Below are 23,918 nucleotides of genomic sequence, written 5' to 3' on the forward strand. Positions count from 1 at the left end.
AAAAGATTAGCCAGGATCTTTTACTGATAGGCAATAAATTTTAGGAAACAACAGAGACAGAAGCCAAATCAAGTCAACATAAAGCAGTAATAAAATATAAAAATAAGACATTATTAAACTATAGTGGATGTTATCCTAGGTCTCAAAAATTTGGAAAATGTCTTTTTAAATTAAAATCTTACTTCATCCAAAAATCCAAAGGGAAAAAGTACTAATTTTAGTAAAGATAGCAACAAATATGTAGATATAGATACACATATGAATAATGCAAAATAGATTTACAAAGCTGGTTTTTTTGGCACTTTTACTTGAATTTTTAAGGAAAGTAAATATAGATATCTTAGCAGACAAATTCTGATTCTGGAGAAGCAGGATGCAGAAATAAAAGGTTCAAGCATCTCCCTTCTTAAAAAGAACATTGAAAGAGATGACTTTACCTGTTAAACCTTCCGGTTGGCAACTTTAATAGATCTGGCTTGATTTCTCAAATTCCACAAGTCTGACAAAGTCATTTTAGTTTCTATCAGTGATACCTGGTCATCTACTTTCAGTACCTGTGCCATTCGGCCAGAAGTTCGTAAATAGTAGTCCTAGGAGAGAAATCTTTAAATTTCTGAAGGGAAATACTGCTCAGTAGATAAAATCTCCTGGAATTTCTTGTAGAAAAGTTTCCTCAAATTTAAATCATTTGGAAATGGCCTTCTGCTCCATTTTCTCTTTTTCAGACTGTCTGCATTGTCCTAAAGTATATGAAAAAACTACAATTAACTCCTCTGTTACAACTGGTTTCCGGTTTCTGAGCATCTGAATTACTCTCGGGCACAGAATCGCCTTCCTGGAGGACCTGGGCTTCTTTGGATGCCCCCTTTCAGCTCGAAGGAAGCTTTCCTGAGCCCTGCTCTGTGCTAGCCAGGGGTATTTCAGACACTTTTCATCAGTGGCTTGATCCTCAGTTTCCTTAACTAAAGGTGTCTTGATGAAGTCAGTAGCTGACTCAGACACAACACACCAGATTCCTCCTCAGAATAATTTAAATTCATTCATCTGTGAGATGCTGAGGAACGTTTCTTGTTTATTATCACCTATGAAAGGTGATATTCCTGTCAGCAGGACATATGTTAACTCTCCAATGCCTCACATATCTGTTGTCATGCTGATAGGATCGTAACTAAGAATCTTTGGAGCCACATACTCAGCAGTGCTCATGATCTCCCGAGCTCTTCCGAGCTCTTCACTGCTCTTCATTATTCCTTTTTTTTGGGGGGGAGGGGGCAATATGGAAGTTCGTTCCCAGGCTAGGGATCAAATCAGAGCTCCAGCTGCCAGTCTACACCACAGCCACCACAATGTGGGATCCAAGCCTCAACTGCTACCTACACCACACCTCACAGCAATGCCAGATCCTTAACCCACTGAGAGAGGCCAGGGATCAAACCTGCATCCTCATGACTACTAGTTGGATTGTTTCCACTGCACCACAGCAGGAACTCCTGTTCTTCATTATTCTTCAGAGACCAAAATCAACTAACTTAATGTCACTCAATGGAGATTCACTTGTCAGCAGAATGTTCTGACACTTCAAATCAAGATGAACTGCATCATGAGTGTGTAAAAAGCGAGCACCTTCGAAGATCTGCCTCATGAGTCTCTGAATTTCTTTTTCCTTAAAGGCTTCTCTGTCTGCAACATGCTGGTCAAAGATTTCAGCCCCAGGGGCATATTACAGAACTAAAATAATTTCTGATGGAGTTTCATAGACTTCATGCAAGTTAATGACCCAAGGATTGTCCTATGCTAGTTCAAGTACAGCAGTGTTGTGAATTACTTCCATCTGACAGTCTTGGCCTTTTCTTCTTTCTCTCATGAACCTTGCCACAAATTCTTTTCCAGAGTCTTTCTTTATACATTTCCTCACCACTGCAAATTTCCCCCTGCCCATCTCCTGACCTGGACTTAAGCTGTAGCTGTCCTGGAAGGGCTTGGTGGGCACCCTGCTGCCAATCTCTGTCAGCAACCCGTGGGCTGGGGTGGTGGCCAGAGCAGCAAGCTCAGACCTTGGCTGGCCGGCTTTTCCAAAGGAATCATGGCCTGGTTAATGTAATTTTGACAAATGTACTGCAGTATATTAAGATCTTTACAATAAGGAAAATTGAGAGAGGAGTGCACATCAACACTGTACTACCTTCGCAACCCCTGTGTAACCAAAAATTACTCCAGGAGTTCCTGTTATGACTCAGTGGAAACAAATCTGACTAGTATCCATGAGGATCCAGGTTCGATCCCTGGCCTCGATCAGCGGGTTAAGAGTCTGGCATTGCCGTGAGCTGTGGTATAGGTCGCAGACATGGCTCAGATCCCGTGTTGCTGTGGCTGTGGCATAGGCCAGCGGCTATAGCTCCGATTTGACCTAGGAACCTCCATATGCTTCATGCTAAAATGACAAAAAAAGACAAAAATTACTCCAAAATTTTAAAATTTCCTAAAATATGGAATTTTCAAAGGAAGGGAAAGAGAGCTAGAGAATATATTAGAAGGAAAGATGGCCCAAAATTGTCCAAATGTGGTAAAAGCTATAAACCAACAGATTGAAGAAACTCAAGAAATCCCAAGCACAAGAAACTATAAAATTACATGTAGGCACGTAATTGAATTGCTAGTGATAAAGTCTTAAAAAGCAACCAGAGAAAAAGACACCTTACAAAGAAAGAGGATGCATCACAAGGCTACAGAAGACTTCTTGTCAGAAACAATGTAAGCCCAGAGATAGTGGAGTAATATCCTTAAGATAAGGCATACCTGAGAGATATTGCAGACTTGGTTCCAGACCACTGCAATGAAGCAAATATTGCAATAAAATGAGTCACGTAATTTTTTTGGTTTCCAGTTTATATAAAGTTTATCTATGTTTACACTAAATTATAATCTATTAAGTGTGGTGTGCAATAGCATTATGTCTAAAAAGCAATGTCTATCTCTTAAATCAGTTGACTCTTCCTTTCACAAATGATTTCTCTGTTCTCTACATTCTCTGTCGCATGCAATGCTGTTTGATAGCATTATATGCACAGAACTTCTTTCAAAATAGAAGTCAGTCTTCTCAAGCCCTGCAGCTGCTTTATCAAATAAGTTCACAAAATATATTAAACTCTTAGACTCTTGTGATTTCAAAAACTTCATAGCACCTTCACCAGAAGTAGAGTCCATCAAGAAACCATTTCTTTTGTTTTTTCTTTCTTTTCTTTTCTTTTTCTTTTTTTTTTCTTTTTTTTTTCTTTTTTTTTTTTTTTTGTGCTTTTTAGAGCTGTGCCTTTGGCATATTGAAGTTCCCTGGCCAGGGATTAAATCAGAGCTACAGCTGCCTGCCTATGCCACAGCCACAGCAACGCCAGATTCAAGCTGTGTCTGCAACCCACACCACAGCTCTCACCAACACTGGATCCTTAACTGGCTGAGTGGGGCCAGGGATCGAACCCGTATCCTCAGGGATACTAGTCGGGTTCGTTTCCGCTGAGCCACAATGGGAACTCCAAGAAACCACTTTCTTTACTCATCCCCAAGAAGCAAGTCTTCATCCATTCAAGTTTTATCATGAAATTGGACCAGTTCAGTCACATCTTCAGGCTTCATTTTGAATTCTAGTTCTCTTACTATTTCCATCACATCTGCTTCCACTTAAGTCTTGAACCACTTCCATTAGGGTTGGAATCGACTTCTTCCAAACTACTGTTAATGTTGATATTTTCACCTCTTCCAATGAATCATGAATTTTCTTCACGGCATCTAGAACACTGAGAATCCTTCCCAGAATGTTTTAAATTTACTTTGCCCAGATCCATCAGAGGAATCCATAATTATGGTAACTACAGCCTTACAAAATATATTTCTTGGAGTTCCCATCATGGCTCAGTGGAAACAAATCTGACCAGCATCCATGAAGATGCAGGTTCCACCCCTGGCCTCACTCAGTGGGTTAAGGATCTGGCATTGCTGTGAGCTGTGGTGTAGGCCAGTGGCTACAGCTCTGATTCAACCCCTAGCCTGGGAACTTCCATATGCTGTGGGTGTGGCCCTAAAAAGAGACTGTATATATTTTTTATAATATATGAAAGATTATTCCTTAAATAATAAGACTTAAAAGTCAAAATTACTCCTTGATTCATAGGCTGCAGAATGGATGTTGGGTTAGCAGGCATGAAAACCATGAATCTTACATCTCCATCAGTGGTCTTGGGTGACAAGGTGTATTGTCAATGAGCAGTAACATTTTGAAAGGAACCTTTTTTTTTCCAATAGATTACAACAGTGGGTTTAAGATATTCAATAAACCATGCTATAAACAGATGTGCTATCTTTCAGGCTTTGCTGTTCCAAATATAGAGTAGGCAGAGTCAATTTAGCATAATTCTTTTTTTTTTTTTTTGGCTTTTTAGGGCTGGACCTGTGACATATGGAAGTTCCCAGGTTAGGGGTCAAATCAGAGCTACAGATACTGGCCATAGCCACAGCAACTCAGAATCCAAGCCGCTTCTGCAACCTACAGCTCATGGCAACGCCTGATCCTTAACCCACTGAGGGATGCCAGGCATTGAACCTACATCCTCATGGATGCTAGTCAGGTTCGTTATCACCAAGCCACAATGGGAACTCCTTGCACTTTGATATTATGGAGACAGTTTCTTTCCTTAAACCTCATGACCCACCTTCTGCTAGCTTCAGACTTTTTTTTTCCTGCGGTTTCCACACCTCTCAGCCTTGTTAGAAATGAAGAGAGGGCCTTGCTTTGGATGAGGCTTTGGTTTAAGGGCTTGTTTTATCTGGACCACTCAGACTTTCTTCATAATAGCAATAAGGTTGTTTTGCTTTCTTACCACTTTCTTACCATTCATGCTTTCACTAGAGCAGCACTTGTAATTTCCTTTAAGACCTCTTCATTTGCATTCAAAACTTGTCCAATTCTTTGATGCAAAAGGCCTAGATCTTGGCCTGTCTTGGCTTTTGACATGCCTTCTCCATTAAGTTTAAACATTTCTTACTCTTGCTTAAAGTGAGAGACAAAGCAATTCTTCCTTTCACTTGAACATTTAGAGGCCATTGTAGAGTTACTAATTACTTACACTAATTTTAATATTGTTTTTAATTTTTTTATTTTAAAATGTTTTTCCATTTTATTGTTTGTTTGTTTTGGCCATGCCATGGGATGCAGAAATTCTGCCATGGGATCAAACCATCAACCCATGGTTGTGCTACAGCTGCAACCTAAGCCACAGCAGTGACAGTGCCAGAACCTTAACCACTGCACCACCAGGGAACTCCCTAATTTCAAAATTGTTGTGCCTCAGGTAATAGGGAGGTCCAAGGAGAGAGAGAGATAAGAGAAGGGTTGGTGGAGCTGTCAGAACACACACAGTTAGCAATTAAATTTTCTATCTTATATGGGTGCAGTGCATGGTGCCCCAAAACTATTACAATAATGTCAAAGATCACTTATCACATAATATATGGAAAAAAGTCATGTATATATATATATATGACTGGGTCACTTTTCTGTACAGCAGAAATTGACACAACATTGTAAATCAACTATACTTTAATAAAAAATAAATTAAAAAAAGATCTCTGGTCACAGATTGCCATAACAAATAATAGTGAAAAAGTTTGAAATATTGTGAGAATTACCAAAATGTGACACAGGTGAACTGAGCAATTCCCGTTGGAAAAATAGTGTCAATAGACTTTATTAATGCAGGTTGGCCACATATCTTCAACTTGTAAAAAACACAATCTCTATAATATCTACAAAGTGCAATAAAATGAGGTATGCCTGTACTGAAGAGAAAAACAATGATCAACCTACAGTTTTATATGCTGTGAATATATTTTTCACTATTAAGGAAAAATAAAGATGTTTTTAGATACCCAAAAGTTGGAAGAATTAATCACCAGTAGATTTATTTGTACTTCAAGAAATACTAAAGGAAGTCCTTTAAGCCAAAAATATTCTGAATCTACCTTAAAAGAAAATGGTTAATCTGAGTACATATACAAGACATTTTTCATAGTTTAAAAATCTCTTTACAATGTAACAAAGCAAAAAATAATAACAGTAATTTATTGTTAAGTTTATAACATACAAAAGTAAAGCATATGATACTAACAGCATTAAGGCCAAGAGGAGAGAAATGCAAGTTTAAGGTTTTTCTACTTTATGTAAAGTGGCATAATATGACTTGTGATAAGTTAAAGATGCATTCTATAAAACTCCACTGTCTGCTATTGTAGCTCCTAGCCACAAGTAGCTCTCGAGCACTTGAAATGTGACTAATTTGAAAGGAAATAGCCTACAAGTGTAAAATGCACATCAGATTTCAAAGACATAATGGAAAAAATAATATAAAATTTCTCATTAAGATTTTAATACTGTTATAGGTTAAAATGATAATTTGGGTATATTGCATTAAATTTTAAAAAATTAAAATTAATTTTGCCTGCTTCTTTTAACTTTATTTAAATGGCTGTTAGAAAAAGTATAAATTATATATGTAGCTGACATTTTATATCTATCAGAGTGTTTCTAGAAACTTTAAAGCAGTAAAAAATTCTAAAATCAGTAAAAAGCTAAACATCAAACAAAACTAAAGAAGCAAATAAATAAAAACAAAATTTATGGCTAATCAGTGAACAAAAGAAGAAAAATGAAGATATTCAATTAACCCAAAGGGAAGCAGAAAATCAGGAAAGAAAGAAAAAAACAGATGAAGAAATAGGAAAAAAAGAAAAAAATAGTAGAATTAAATCCACTATGTCAATATACAATTAAGGGTACATAATCAAAACACCCCCTGAAAAAGGTAGAGATTTTCATATTGAACAAAGAAGCATATCACAATTATCTGCTGTCTATGATAAACCCACTTTAACTATGAAGGATAAAAGTAAAAAAAAAAAGGTATAAAAGTTAAAAATATATATATATGTGTGTATATATATATATACCATGCCAACACTGCTAAATACAGAACCAGAAAGATCTAATGTGATAGAGGTCTGTTAAAACAGACCTAAGAGTATTTGATCATCTAGGTAAATGGTCTTTGATCTCTGATCTAAGATATGTTTTGTTTTGTTTTCTTTCAAATTTAATTTTATGGGAGTACAAAATTGTATACTCTCATAAAATTGTATTAGTTGTATTAGTTTCAGGTGTACAGCAAAGGGAACCAGTCATACATATAAATATCTCCATTCTTTTTTCCCATATAGGTTATTACAAACTACTGAGTAAATTTTTCTATGTTATACAGTAGGTTCTCCTTAATCATCTACTTTATACAGTAGTGTGTATATATTATTCCAACCCTCCCCACAGTTTCACCTATGATAACCATCAGATTGGTTCTGAAATCTTTTGAGTTTGTTTCTGTTTTAAAAATAAGTTCTTTTGCATCATTTTATTAGATTCCACATATAGCTGATAACATTTGGTGTTTGTCTTTCTCTGTCTGCTCAATATCACTAATTATTAGAGAAATGCAAGTCAAAACTACTTGAGGTCTCACCTCACACCAGTCAGAATGGCCATCATCAAAAACTCTACAAACAAGAAATGCTGAAGAGGGTGTAGAGAAAAGGGAACATTCCTACACAGTTGGTGGGAGTGTAAATTGGTGCAGCCACTACAGAGAACAGGATGGAGGGTCCTTAAGATCTGTTTTGAAAGTGTCCTCAGACATGGATCCAGAAAGGAGACTTGTTAGAAGTAAGAGTGTCCACTGAAAGTCTAGATCATATGCTTTAAAGTCCAGTTCCAGGTTCTATATCCCAAGTATTTGGACAGCTGTGAAAGCAGGCACTGTTCCTCTCTGATGGTTGAGTCGTAGCTGCCAGCCTACACCACAGCCACAGCCACACAGGATCCAAGCCGTGTCTGCGACCTACACCACAGCTCACAGCAACGCTGGATCCTTAACCCACTGAGCAAGGCCAGGGATCAAACCTGCAACCTCATGGTTCCTAGTCAGATTCGTTTCCATGGCGCCACAACAGGAACTCCAGTCAAGTCATTTTTGACACACATCATAGCAAGACACTGAACACAAAATTTATTAAAACAGTTCAGAGTCACTAGCAACTAAAATGTCTCTGCCAAAACTTCTGGATGAGAAATGAGATTTCATTGGAATAATTTGCTTTACCATTGGAATCATTTAACTACCAGCCCCACTACCATTCACTACGAACTCAGGTCACTGATCCAGAGAGGAGAAGAGGAGGTAAATCAAAAGAGAAAGGAAAATCAACATGTATAACGCTCTCCTGTGATGTACTCTGTTAAGAACTAAGATGACAGCTCTCTGGGTTGACCTAAAGTGATCCAAACTTCAGAGGAACCAAATGAATATGAAGAAGTGTCTTCAGGGTAGAAATGTGTATTATTCAGGAGTTCCTGCTGTGGCACAACAGGACTGGTTGCCTCTCGGGAGGGCTGGGACGCAGGTTCAATCCCTAGCCCAGTGGGTTAAGGATCTGGTATTGCTTCAGCCGCCACTTAAGTCTCAACTGCAGCTTGGATCTGATCCCTGGCTGCCCTGAGGCCAGGGGCAGCAGCCCCCCCCCCCAAAACAAACAAACAAACAAACAAAAATGTGTATTAGTCACCTTGGGCTGCTATAACAAGATGCTGAGTGGCTTAAACAAAAGAAGTTTATTTTCTCACAGCTCTGGAGGCTGGACGTACCACATGAAGATGCCAGCAGAGTTGGTAACTGCTGAAGGGGGATAAAGCTTTGCCTAGGCCTGTGGTAGGAGTGGCAGACTGGTGATCTCTGAATGGGTCTTTCTTTCCTTTTCTTGAAGCATAGTACGTGTTCACAGCTGAATAGCTCTAGTTTTTGTTCTGTAGAATCCTGGAAGCCTAACAGCCTTTCTTCATTTTATCCCATCTTCCCTGTCTCTGCTTCAGCTGACGGTGTTTCTGCTGGTAGAATCTCATCCTTCTTTGACAGAGATGGCTAATTAAAGCTGTGAGTAAGCTCTGTCTGGAATGATTGTCCTGCTACATGCATGGTGTTCTTTTCCAAACATGCTTTCTCATTTTTTGCAGTATGGATGGGCAAGAATTTCCCAAATCTTCAAGTTCTGATTCCTTTTGGCTTACTAATTCCCTCAATTTATCTCTCTCCTCTTGCGTGTTGCTATAAGCAAGAAGAAGGAACCAGGCTTCACCTTCAAAATTTGCTTAGAAATCTCCTCTGCTCAAGGTCATCCCTAGCAAGTTCAACCTTGCACAAGACACGTTTCAGTGTGTTGTCATTTTGTAACAAGGATTGTCTTTCCTGCAGTTTCCAGTAAAATGTTCCTTGTTTCTGTCTGAAATCTCACCAGAAGCACCCCTAATGTTCTTTTTTCTACCAACATCTTTTTCCTGTGATGTACGTATTCTTCTTTTTTTAATTTATTTTTTATTTTTTTGTCTTTTTGCCTTTTCTAAGGCCGCTTCCTGCGGCATATGGAGGTTCCCAGGCTCGGGGTCTAATTGGAGCTGTAGCCACCGGCCTACGCCACAGCCACAGCAACGCAGGGTCCTTAACCCACTGAGCAAGGCCAGGGATCAAACCTGCAACCTCATGGTTCCTAGTGGGATTCGTTAACCACTGTGCCACGACAGGAACTCCATTCTTCTTTTTTTTAAAGAAGTTCCCAGGCCAGGGACTGAATCTAAGCAATAGCTGCAACCTACACCACACTGTGGCAACACGAGATCCCTTACCTACAGCATCAGGCTGGGGATCGAACCCGGGCCGCCACAGAGACAATGCCAGATCCTTAACCTACTGTGCCACAGCAGGAACTCCAGCCTTGCATTTAACTATTAGCAATAAAGAGAAACCAGGCTGCACCTTCACCTCCTCCAAGTTCTGAATTTTTCTTCTTTTCTTTCTCAGTGCTCTTCACAATCATCTCTAACATCCATGTTTCTACCAACATCCCCTTCAAAGCAATTTAGGATTTTTCTTGTGTGCATCTCAAAACTCTTCTAGCCTTATCCATCAAAGCCATTTCCACATTTTAAAAATACTTATTTAGGGAAATGAACCCAACAGTAACTGTGAGGTTGTGGGTCCGATCCTTATCCTCACTCAGTGGGTTAAGGGTCCAGCGTTGCCGTGAACTGTGGTGTAGGTCACAGACACAGCTCAGATCCTGCATTGCTGTGGCTGTGGCGCAGGCTGGCAACTGTAGCTCTAATTCAGCCCCTAGCCTGGGAACCTCCATGTGCCGTGAGAGTGGCCCTAAAATAAAAGGCCAAAAAAACCCACCTTATTTATTTATTGGCTATGCCCATGGCACACAGAAGTTCTCAGCCCAGGGACCAAGCATGCACTACAGCAGTGATATAAGCCATGTCAGTGACATCTATGGATCCTTTAGCCATAAGGCTACAAGGGAACTCCCATTTCCGCATTTTAAGATATAAGTTATGTCAGCATTCTACTTCACGGTGCTAAAATCTGCATTAATCTGCTTGGATTTCCATAACAAAATAACATTGACTGGTTTAAACAACAGAAATTTATTTTCCATGGTTCTGGAGGCTGGAAGTCAGAGATCAAGGTGCCAGCAGGGTTGGTTTTGGGTGCACCCTCTCTGCTTGGCTAGCAGATGCCACCTTTTCAGTGTCTGCACGTGGCCTTTCCTCTGTGTGCAGGCGAGGAAAAACCTCTGGATGCCTCTTCTCTGCTTATAAGGACAAATCACACTGGTGGTTAGGATTTCAACATATGAATCTAGTGGAGTTCCCAACGTGGCTTAGTGGAAACAAATCTGACTAGTACCCATGAGGACACAGGTTTGATCCCTGGCCTCGCTTAGTGGCTTAAGGATCCAGTGTTGCCATGAGCTGTGGTGTAGGTTGCTGACGCAGTTCAGATCCTGTGTGGCTGTGGCTGTGGTGTAAGCTGACAGCTGTAGCTTCAATTCAACCCCTAGCCTGGGAACCTCCATATGCTGCATGTGTGGCTCTAAAAAGACAAAAAAAAAAAAAAAAGAATGTGGGGGCACACAAACATTCAGTGTGTAATCATTGTAATATATATAGATATACATGTATATATAGTGACTCATATGAGTGTATAAAAACAATGGAAGCATATACATTTTTTTAAAATGGTGGGTAAATAGATAAAAGCAAAATAAACATAAATGATTAATCTCATCCAAAAGCCCCAAACATTGTTGAAAATGTTGAGAGGATATTTTGAAAATGGAATGCTGTTCTGTATTTTAGCCTATTTGTGACAGACTCTTCCCAAACTGCTAGTGCAATTTTCTGTTTCTTTGAAAAGTGTACATTCCTCCAATATTTCGGAAACTATCTTGAATTTTCTTATTTCTTTCTCACTCTCTCTCTCTCTCTCTTTTTTTTTTTTTTTTTTTGGTCACACCCATGGCATGCGGAATTTTCCAGGGCAGGGACCAAACCTGTGCCACAGCAGCCAGCAAAGCTGCTGCAATGTCAACACTGGATTCTCAACCCACTGCACCGCAGGAGAACTCCAAGTCCCTTGAGTTTTCATGGACAAGAACATGCAGCAACTACAGAGGATTGTAACTGTCTTCCTTTATCTACTAAAACCAGCCTTCCCAGGTCCTATTTGGGTTGCAGGACACCTCTGCCATATCCCCTGCTGCATCTCTATTCCTGAGACTCTATTAAATCAGGGGTCGGCTTTGCATGTGTGCCAAATCCCTCAACATAGGGCTGTTCTAATGTGAAAAGTAAGCCAGTAGAAGTTTGGCCTCCAGGAACCTCCTGGAAGAGGTAGTTGCTAGATAGCTCATCTTGGTATGGAAATTCTTCAGCAGAGAGGAGGAAACCAAAGCCACCGAGGTGTCTCAGGGAGGGTCCCATTTACTGCCCCTGGGATAGGCAGGAACTAAGCTATTTGAGTCAATGCAGAGGTATCACATATTAATGTCAAGCATGAGTTTTGTGGCAAATCACAGATCTGTGCCACTTTTCTCAGAACCAACTCTAAGGAAATATAAGCTTCTTGGGAACTAGGGGAGAGTGCTGTTAGAAATTAGTAGTTCCCACTGTAGTGCAGTGGGTTTAGGATCTGGTATTTTCTGTGCAATGACTTAGGTCATTGCAGAGGTTGGGTCTGATTCCCCAGCCCAGCACTGTGGGTTAAGGATCTGGTGTTGCTGTGAGCTGTGGTGCAGGTCAGCAGCTGCAGCTCCGATTTGACTCCTAGCCTGGGAACTTCCATATGCCACAGATGTGGCCCTAAAAAGCAGAAAAGGGGGGGGGGCTTGCTTACTATTTGCTATATCTCCACAGGTAGAGGATGTGCTTAATGAAAGTGTGCTGAGTAAAATGAAAGAAAAATAATAAGTCCATTAAAAACCTAAGAGGCTAGGAATTCCCTGGTGGCTCAGTGGGTTAAGGCTCTGGCATTGTCACTGCTGTGGCTTGGGTTGCTGCTGTGGCATGGGTTTGATCTCTGGCCCAGGAGCTTCCACATGCTACAGGTGCAGCAAAAAAACAAAACAAAAAGCAACAACAACAAAAAAACAAACTTATGAGGCTAGGTCTCTTTCTTGACTAGAGAGTAGTATCTAAAGCAGCATCTTCCATCTGTGAGTATGTGAGCCAGCACCTAGATCTGAAGGAAACCCATCAGCTGGCAGGTGCATTCAAGGTCACCTGAAGACCACTCATATCTAGGACTTATCACCCCTAGCTGCCTAATGCTGTCCTCATCCCCTGAGATGTTCCCTTTGTTATTTCTGAAAGTCACATGGATTGTCTTATGTGTCATCGGAAACACATCTAGCCTTACTGAGGGCCACATTTTTCCTTAAAGGGTCACCACTGCTCTCCAAGATCCTGCTGCTCCAAGCATCTCATTCTTGAGCAGCCCAGTGGCTACTCCACTGGGCACAATGGGCTTTGCCACATGCTCTGAGGTTCTTCAAATTTTGCAGCACCAAAACTTGGTGATCTCTGGCAAATTGGGGTTACCTGTTTCCCCTTTGTAAATTTTTGGGGGAGGGAGGCCACACCCATGGCATATGGAAATTTCCAGGCCAGGGACTGAATCCAAGCCACAGTTGTAACCTATACCACAGCTGCAGCAATGCCAGATCCTTAACCCACTGTGCCACTGTGGGAACTCCATCCCCTTTGTAACTTTCAGAAAGAATGCAGTAGGTGTGTGTGCCTCAGTGTTTTATGGAATGTTCAGTGTGCTCTTTAAGTTTTTACTGAGAACTCTCACTTGGTCCAGGCCCCAGACGTGACTGTATGGGACTGGGCTGGGAAGAGATGTGACAGTCACAAAGCTCTACATACACAGACTCTCTTTCCTCTGATGACTCAGTTCCTTGTGCCTCCCTCCTCCTGCCCTTTGATAAGTTCTCTCCAAGAAGATTCTACAGCCTGCCTTCAATCTAACTTCTCTCAGAGCATTTCCCAGTTTTCCCCAAATGCCTACAGCCCAAGCAGGAAAGGGTGCTCACGCTCTTTCCCATAGGCTTGTCAGGCCCCAGGAAAATAGGCCTGAAGTTCCTAGATGTGCTCGGACAGGCCTGAACCTGCATTAGCTGCAGCCCAGGTTTGCTATCCTGATGCACAAGAAAATCTTCATCAACTCAGCTGTGACAAACCTTCAAATCACATCAAGCCACCCCACACCCTTGGCAATAAAGTCAGCCCGCAGCAGCAGAGGCCATGATGTGTCAGCAAGTGCAATTTAATAATTTTTTTTTCTCTTTATAGCCGCACCTGCAGCATATGGAATTTCCCAGGGTAGGGGTTGAATCGGAGCTGCGCTGCCAGCTACACCACAACCACAGCAACATGGAATCCGAGCCATGTCTGTGATCTACACTGCAGCTTGTGGCAACGCTGGATCCTTAGGCCACTAAGTGAGACCAGGTATCAAACCCACATCCTCACAGACACTATGTCAGGTTCTGAAGCTATAGAGCCACAGCAGGAACACCATGCAAGAACAATTTAAACACCACCAAAGGGAACAAGGAGCCAAACATGACACACAATATTCCACCAAGAGCAGGAAGGAATTTGAGCTTTGAACAACTGTGGAAATTCTTCCACGTCACTCCTCACACTGGGGACCTCCAGTTCCTTGTTAATATATAAATGCATTGACTGGGAGACTATATACACAGCATTAAAATGGTTGTTCTCTGGATGGAATCATGCTGCTTTTTCTGAATAATGCATAGTTTTTGTTTTCACGATGAAAGGACAGGAAATCAAACTGAAGGTTGCTCTCCTTATATATCTGTGAGCCTAACTAAGATCATCAGCACAATAACCTTTTGTTCAAACCAAGAATTCACATTTAAGTCTCTCTAATCCCTTGTTAAGTTTGTGAACGTGTATGTTAAAAGCCATGACAAAGAACAGCAGGAGCTCAGGTCACAAACTCAAAAGTCAAGAATCTCTAAGTCACCTGAAATCCAACAGCACAACCCTTTCTTACATGCTGGGAAGACATTCCTTAATAGCAGAGGCTCCGCCCACTCAAGGCTGTACCTTGTGTCCTGAGTACCTTTGAGGCTCTGGAGATGCCCACTCATGGATCATTTGTTCACAGTGGTTCCTGTTGAAGTGCAAAGTCATTTTCAGAGGCTCTGCTGCTTTGGTCCCTATTTGAGGTCCTGGAATCATCAGCTGGGCTGAGAGTGTGGAAGCGCCAGGCTTCTAACCGCCTGCAGAAAGAAACCACCTCCTCTCAGGGTCCTCCCACCTCTTGCCTTGGAAGCAAGGAAATACTGAGGGACTGGTCACCTATTTAGAATAAATAATTCCCAAAAAAGCCATCAACCTGAATTCCTAGAGAACCTTGATAACGACTCAAGCACATACAATTACAATTAGCACCATGATGCTAAACATAATAAGCCCTTTGTAATCCTAAAGCCATTTCTGCAGATTAAATATAAAGCATGGAATGGTTAAAGTCTTTTCCAATTTACTTATTTATCCTATTTTCAATTACTTTCTGGAAGTGCCCTGGTAGCCTAGTGGTGAAAGACTTGGCACTCAGGTTCCATTCCTGTCCTGGGAACATCCACATGCAGTGGGTGTGGACAACAATAAAAAAATTATCTTCTAATTGTATCTCCTATGAGGGGCCTGAATTAATTTATCATCTGAATATATAAAGTAGCTCAAAACCTTCCCGCAGTTAAGAAAAAAGTTTAACACATTATTTTATTCTAATAAAACCTGTTTATGCTAATAATTTAGAATATTCGAATAATTATTTTATTATAATATAAGTTTATTCTAATATATATTTCTTTTTCTTTTTCTTTTTACAGCCTCAACTGTGGCATATGGAAGTTCCTGGGCTGGAAGTACAATCAGAGCTGCAGCTGCCGGATAATGCCACAGCCATGGCAACACTGGATCCAAGCTGCACCTGTGACCTACAACACTGCTTGCGGTGATGCTGGATCCTTAACCCATGAGCAAGGCCAGGGATCAAACCTGCATCCTACAGACACTATGACAAATTCTTAACCACTGAGCCACAATGGGAAATCCTCTAATATATGTAAAACAGTTCTTAAGTAAGTAAATGCGTATCTTTTAGCTAGGAGCAATATCTTAGTGGTTTTCATATTGTTCTCTTTTATTTCAAAGCTTCTTAAGGATTTAGCTCACTCTGAGCACTCAGATGTGGCAAGGCATTCACCTAGGGCAAGGATAAAGTTACCCACCCACAGCCTCTTGCCCAACCACGTGTGTACACTGGTCTGATTAAAGTGCCACCTGCACTCGGGTCATCCAGGATGGTGACAACAGCACCTGGCAGAGGCTCACTCCCAGCTTTGCCTGATAGGACAAGGTTGCACAAGGGTGGGCCAGCCACCCAACTAGTTCTGTCATAGATGCCTGAGAGCCAGAGAAGGGAGCAAGAAGGGTCCCTTTCCTCTAAAATGAGTCAAAATGAGAAAATTAAGAGGCAAATTCCCCAATAAGTTTATAGATGAGTACAGGGAGGAGAGACAGGAGGAAGAAAAGGAGGCATTGCTAGAATGGTAAAGTTGCTTTGACAACATAGGAATCTTATGGAAAATACATCATCTGATTTTTAAAAATGGAGAGGGAAAGAGAAATAGGAATTCAAGGGGACAGATATAACATAGGACCCTTATGTTAGTGGATGTAAATTTCTCTGTACTTTAACACTGTAAAATGTACTTCAGCACTATCAAATTACATCAACAGTATTTTAATGAAATTGGATATTTAATAGCTGCTAATTTCAAATTCTGAATTGTAGTCATTTGGGAAAGAAATATATCCTACTACATAATCACATCAAATAAACCTATACTGATATAAAATGATAAGGGTAATAACAGCAATTGATCTTAACTTCCTGAAGGAAATAGCCAGTGAAACATATGTGTAAATAATAATTTTAGAAGTGCTTTCATTTAAATGATCTCATTTAATCCTCATGTCAGTTTAAGAAAAAGGCAGCACAAATTTTTTTCCCATCAGTTGCAGGCAGAGGATGGAAGCTTAGACCAGTGTGATGATTTGCTCTAGGTTAGACTCTGGGAAATAGCAAAACTAGGAGGAGGACCCTGGTTTTTGCTTCTCAGTTTATTTATTTATTTATTTGGGCTGCTCTGGCAGCATGTGGAAATTCCTAGGCCAGAGATGGAATCCTCGCCACAGCTGTAACCAGAGCCACAGCAGTGACACTGCCGGATCTTCAACCTTCTGAGCCAGCAGGGAACTCCCTTTCTAGTTTATTTTTATTTCTGATGAAATGATCATTCATAGCTCTGCAGTTTCTGTCACTGAGAACAGCCATTCATTTCCAGAGTTGAATCAGGCTTGTCCACAGGTAGTCATAATCTGCAGTCTTTATTTTTATTGGATTGATACAGTTTGTGGTTGTTCCTTTCCACGTACTGTTTAAATAACACGTGAGTCAAGTAAACAACTGAGCTCCCACCTTTCCTTGGGTTCGCCAAGAGCCTCACTCCTCAGACATGGTTCACCAGCCGATGGCTTAGCATACCAACCCAACTTCCATCTACCCCACCCTTTGACCCAGTTTCTACCAACAGTTGGAACCACAGCTGTTAGATGGCATACAGTGCAGAAGTTTGAGTTTGCTTTCAGCTTGCCTCAGCGAATTTCAACCAGGTGATGTTAGTGCCTCTAGAAAGGGCAGGAGTAGGGAGGCACATATGCCAGGACACTGTCATGTTCATTCTCTTCCCTACCTGCTTCCTAGGTCCATCCCTTTCCATCCAGGCCCAAGAGCAAATGTGCAGATGATTCTGACTACAGTCTCTGCTTGGGTCACATAGATCTTGAGAGGGCCGTGGAATATTTTCAGGATCCCTAGAAATTGTGGAAACTCCATATGTGGTGCAGTTCCATGGAGAACACCCTGTTTCACCTAGAACTTTCTGGTTACCAGGTCCTCTTTAAGATTAGAAAAGGTAAAGAGCAAGAGTACAAATAGAGGCCCACATGTCATCTATCTAAATATTTAAATGGTATAGGTCAGCCTAACAAGCTGTAAATGAAATGTATTCTTTCCTCCTACTGCAATAGCAACCAGCAGCGCATCCATCATAATAACAAAGGCAAAATGCATGTTTATATTTTGTTTTGGTTTGGATTTTTTTTTCTTTTTAGGGCACCACCTGAGGCATATGGAAGTTCCCAGGCTAGGGGTCAAATCAGAGCTGCAGCTGCTGGTCTACACCACAGCCACAGCAACTTGGGATCTGAGCCAGGTCTGCGATCTACACCACAGCTCATGGCAAAGGCAGACCCTTAACCTGCTGAGTGAGGCCAGGGATCAAACCCACGTTCTCATGGATACTAGTTGGGTTTGTAACCCACTGAGCCACAATGGGAACTCCCCAGTGTTCTTATTTTCCTTAGAAAAAGATGACACATTATAATGATTTTAATTAAGATTTTTACATTATTTGGGAGTTCCCGTCGTGGCTCAGTGGTTAATGAATCCGACTAGAAACTATGAGGCTGCGGGTTCGGTCCCTGGCCTTGCTCAGTGGGTTAAGGATCCGACGTTGCTGTGAGCTGTGGTGTAGGTCACAGATGTGGCTTGGATCCCGAGTTGCTGTGGCTCTGGAGAAGGCCAGCGGCTACAGCTCAAATTAGACCCCTGGCCTGGGAACCTCCATATGCCACAGGTGCAGCCCTAAAAAGACAAAAAAAAAAAGAAAGAAAAAAAGATTTTTACATAATTTGTGCTCTATTGACAGTAAAGAGCTAAAGATTTAAAAATTATTTGTAACTATACTCAGGGAGTATAAAATGAATATATTTTCAGTAAAAATTAAACATAAAATTAAAATTATTTTACATATACTTCTCCAAGTTATCCTTTCCAAAATATTCAAATGATATATTAAAATTAAAAGTTGGAGTTCCTGCTGCGGCAGAGTGGGTTAATGATCCAGCTTGTCTCTGTGGAGACACAAGTTCAATCCCCGGCCCACCGCAATGGGTTAGGGATCCGCATTGCTGCAGCTGTGCTATAGGTTGCAGCTCTGGCTTGGATTCTATCCCTAGCGTGGGAACTTCCATATGCTGTGGGGGTGGCCGAAAAAGAAAAAAAGTCAAAATACAAACTCTAATTAATACATGTGAAGATTTTAAATCAAACTTATTTAAATAATGTTGACTTCATTTTTTAAAATTTAATTAAATGTTATTAGACATTTTCATAAAAATTAAACTAGCCATCCACTCCTCGAGAGTGTTATACTAAGTGAAATAAATCAGGAGAAAGATACTATGATCTCTCTTGTACATGGAATCTAAAAAAGAAACAATCCAAAGAAAAAAAAACAGAACAGAACTCATAGAGAACAAATTGATAATTGCCAAAGATGGAGACTTAAGGGTGGACAAAATAGGTGACATTGATCAAAAGGTACAAACATCTGATTGATTATAAAGTAACTAAGCATAAAAAATTCATTCTGGGGCAGTTCCCATTGTTGCTCAGTGGTTAACGAACCTGACTAATATCAGTGAGGATGCAGGTTCCATCCCTGGCCTCATTCAGTGGGTTAAGGATCTAGCATTGCCATGAGCTGTGGTGTAGGTCGCAGACGAGGCTCAGATCTGGCGTTGCTGTGGCTGTGGCTGTGGCCAGCAACTACAGCTCCAATTTGACCCCTAGCCTGGGAACTTCCATAAGCTGCACTTTGGCCCTAAAAAGACAAAAGACAAAAAACAAACAAACAAACAAAAAATGCTGGGAATATAAATTACAGTGGGGTGACTATAGTTAATAATACTTTATTATATATTTGAAAATGGCTAAGAGAGTAGATCTCAAACGTTCTCTCTACAAGAAAAAACTTTGGTACCTATGTGTGCTGATGGATGTCAACTAGACTTGTGGTGACCACAGTATATTCGCAGATCAAATTCATTATACTGTACACTTGAAACTAATAAGTCAATTATATATCCATGAAAAAACAATTATTCACAATTCTAGCATTGAATGTCCATTTAATTATTAATGCAAAGAATCAGGGTCACTCTTTATACATTTAAGGTCTAGATCAGCACTGCTGAATAGAAATATAGTGCAAACCACATGCATAACTTTTAAAAAAATATTCTTTTACCTTTTTAACTGAGTAGAAGTTTCAGCTGAAGCAGAGGTTCTATTTTATTTTATTTTTTGCTTTTTAGGGCTGCACCCATGGCATATTGAAGTTCCCAGGCAAGGGGTAGAATTGGAGCTGCACTGCTGGCCTACATACCACAGCCACAGCCACAACAATGTGGGATCCAAGCCACATCTGCAACCTACACCACAGCTAAAGGCAATGCCAGATCCTTAGCCCACTGAGGATCCACGGGGCTGAAGATCAAACACGCACCCCCATGGATACGAGTCAGGTTCATTACAGCTCAGCCATGACGGGACCTTCCATGTGCATAACTTTTAATTTTTTACATTGAAAGTTTTTCTTCCTTAGAAAACTTTAAAAGTAAACATTTAAAACAGTTAAAATTAATTTTAATATTTTATTTAATCCAACACGTTAGAATATCATTCCAACGTGCAATCAATACAGCAATAGTTAATGAGGACACTTGGCATTCCTTTTTCATACTGTGTGTTCAAAATTGGGCATGTATGTTACACTTACTGCACTTCTCTGTTGGGGAAGCTACATTTCAGGTGCCTCAAAAGCTATGGGTGGCTGAGGCTGCCATATTGGAAAGCCACGCCAGCTGTTACAAATACCATACTGATTGCTGAGGACCTGCAAACCTACAAGTTGAAACATGGATGTGGCACACCTCTGAGAAGGATGTTAAGAGAAGACTTGCCATGTTAACCAATTTGTCCTTCCTTTACGCCAACACTTCTACCACCCTTATTCTGTAAATCTGTGTCCACTTCCAGTGTTGGTAGTTGCACAACCCACAAAACTTCACGGCTGCAGGTGCCTTTTGTTTCAAAGGTCATGGAGTAAGAAGTTTGGAGAAGCCCGTCCCGAAGACTTGTGGACTGAATGGGGTTAGAAACAAGAGTGAATCTTTATGATTACAGATCACACTTTTTTTTCTTTTTAGGGACGCACCTGAGGCACATGGAAGCTCCCAGGCTAGGGGTCAAATCGGAGCTACTGCTGCCAGCCTATGCCACAGCCACAGCAACACTGGGTCACATCAGCAACCCATGTCAGAGCTTGCTGCACGGCCAGGTCCTTAATCCACTGAGCTACAATGGATTTTTTATCCATTTTTCTTTCTTTTTCTTTCTTTCTTTTCTTTCTTTCTTTCTTTCTTTCTTTCTTTCTTTCTTTCTTTCTTTCTTTCTTTCTTTCTTTCTTTCTTTCTCTCTCTCTCTCTCTCTCTCTCTCTCTCTCTCTCTCTTTCTTTCTTTCTTTCTTTCTTTCTTTCTTTCTTTTCTATCTTAAAGGAAGTTAAATGGGCCCCTTTGTGTGAGCATAGTAGCATTCTAAGGATTCTAAGTGTGGCAAGGCCAGGTCTAAGGAGTGCATTGGTTTGGTTGCTGACTGCCCTGACTTGGAAGGCTCATACTCTGTTAAGTGTTACTAATTTTCTGATTTCCTTGAGTAGCGAAATATCTAGATACAAAGATGCAGACTCTCTTAGTGGTTATTATTATTATTGTTCTGACTTAGCACCTGGAGATATTTGTGGCATTGCAGTAAATCGGGCTATTTGCTGATATAAAGCCTCAGCATGCAAACACTTATCAAGCATCTGTTTGATGCATCATGTTTGATGTTCTCCTTGGCCAACGCTGACACAAGGCCAAATCCATAGTCATTGTGGAAGGGGACACACCAGAGCATGGATATTGGGAAGAATGATTCATGGGGCATTCATGTGGCATCTAACACAAGATCATTGAAAACTGTAATGTACCATTTTCATAAATAATTTTTAGAATGGGAGCATATTTTGGAAATTAAATATCAATTAAAGATATCATCAACCTCAGTGCATGGATTTTACTTTCCATACTTAGCATTTGCATTTCATTGAATTCATAGATTTTTTTAAAAAAAACAGCACTGTTATTTCTTTTCTTACATTATTCTACTTCTGGATTTCACCTAATGTAATCATTTAACAATATAATCATAAGAATTATATAGAGAGTCAATGTTTTAGTGCTTTAATATTTTTTCTGTAGTAAAAAAAGTCAAGCATGTTAACAGATCAAGGGAAGGTTACTATTTTCAAAGTATTTTTATGGATGAGGTCCTAATTGTCAAATACTATGTCAAACAAACAAACAACAACAACAAATAACATATATGCCACACAAAACACATCTATAGACTGAATTGGGCCCAAGAGCTATCAGTTTGCAAACCCTGGCTCAAATGAAAAGTAAATGCTAAAATTAGTATTTTAGCAGAAGCCCGATTTTTGCTGCATTGCTAAGTGGTCCAGATTGATCCTGAAAGAATTCAGAATGCTAATGTTTTGCACCATCTGCCATTTTCAAAACAAAATCCTCAATCTAATTTGGAAAAAAAGATCAGCCATACAGCAGACTGTTACAGAATTACATGCATATTCATTACTGATAGGCATAAAATCAGTTTAACTTAAGTTATACAGGTACAAATGCTATTCAAGAAAACATGAACATGAGGCTTTTAGCCAGAATATCTTTAATTTCATGCCAATAGATAAAATTTGGCTAAATCAGGCCTGTTGTATGATAACAGGTAATCACTTTGTGGAGGCAGAAACAGGATGTGTAAGAACCCTCAAAATGATGCTCTGCAGACCAATAACATCAGCATCACCTAGGAACTTATTAGAAATGCAGAATCTCAGGTGCCATACTACAAAATTGGAATCAGCAGTCTACAAGATCCCCAGAGGGTTTGCATGCATATTTAAGTTTGAGAAGCACTGGCCCAGGATACGTTTCTTTTACCAAGAAGTGGTGTCACAGTCAAAGCGTCCAGGAAAGACATGACAGTGAAGCATGAGCATCTGAGGGTATGGACTCTGGTCGCAATGACATATAGAAGTTTGAATTGGCCCCAAAGCCCATGGAAATTTTTGCCCAGGGCCCCATGCAAAAATGTTACACTACTGCTCCTCAAGTAGCTGAGAACTGTTTCCACGTACAGAGTGGTTTTCTGAGAGGACATGCAGCCTCCCTGTAATACTTGCTGTCAATACATTTTGCTCAGAATGACTCCTAAAACTTTCACCCACATTTCATTTTATGAGTCAACCTAGTAGCTTCCCTGAGAGCCTTGGGAAGAGGAGCTCCAGAGCCGCTTTCTGCTTGTCTTTTCAGAGACCTGGTGCCATGTGGTGTTACACAGGTGGTGGCCTTTTCAGTGCCCCAAGCCGAAGGCACATGGCATCCGTCCATCCCTTTATTGGGCATGTTAATGTGATCCTTTTGTCAAGGTACTACCTGCTAGTTTTTCCCTTTGTAACTGATGAGGTCTGTGACCAACCTGCTCCTTAAGAATTCTTTACCCTATAAATTTTAGCATCCATGGATAATCTAGCCAGCATCAATTATTACTACGGCAGTTGGAAAATTATGGCTTTTCTACCCCTTTCATTCCTTCATTCATTGGTGAGCATTTGTGTCAAAAGACACAAAAATGTCACTCAATTACCTTTCCTTTATCAAAGTTGTAGGAATTACATTTTGCTACCTCTGATGTAAGCTACCTTCACTCATATCTCCTTATATGTAATTTAGTTTAAAGCCTGTGGAATAGGAAGTGTCACATTAGAAATCACAAAAGAATGGGTATGTTGTCATTAGCTGCTTATTTCCTTGCTGCTCAACTGCAGTTTTACAGGATACCCACAATTTCTTCTGCATAATATAAATGAGAACAGATGCTATGTTATTCATATTCAGTCAGTGCATATAAAGGATATTTCAGACTTGACACATTTTAAGCAGTCATTGCTTGCTTCTGGTTGTTTGGTTATCATAATTTTTTCTTTCTTTTTTTTTCTTTCTTTTTTTTTTTTTTAGGGTCGAACTTGAGGCATATGGAAGTTCGCAGGCTAGGGGTTGAATTCGAGCTGCAGCTGCAAGCCTACACCACAGCCACAGCAACACCAGATCTGAGCCACACCTGTGACCTATGCCACAGATTGTGGCAATGCTGGATCCTTAACCCACTGAGGTAGGTGAGAGATCAAATCCACATCCTCATGGACTTAATGTCGTGTTCTTAACTCACTGAGCCACAACAAGAACGCTACTTTTTTCCTTCTTATTCTTACTGACTTTGTTTTTGTTCAACTTTACTCTGCAGCCCCCACATTCCTACTCCAAGGACATGTCTTCTTGTTACATCTGTAATGCTACAGG

At 40.4% G+C, this 23,918-nt stretch overlaps 1 pseudogene; it reads right to left on the reverse strand.

Annotated features, from left to right (window-relative positions):
- Positions 1-630: 630 nt before the first annotated feature.
- The window catches only part of LOC125120661 (serine/threonine-protein kinase 17A-like), a 32,336-nt pseudogene continuing 9,048 nt past the window's right edge, over positions 631-23,918 (reverse strand).

This window comes from Phacochoerus africanus, chromosome 2 (assembly GCF_016906955.1).
Source record: "Phacochoerus africanus isolate WHEZ1 chromosome 2, ROS_Pafr_v1, whole genome shotgun sequence".
NCBI classification, from domain to species: Eukaryota; Metazoa; Chordata; class Mammalia; order Artiodactyla; family Suidae; genus Phacochoerus; species Phacochoerus africanus.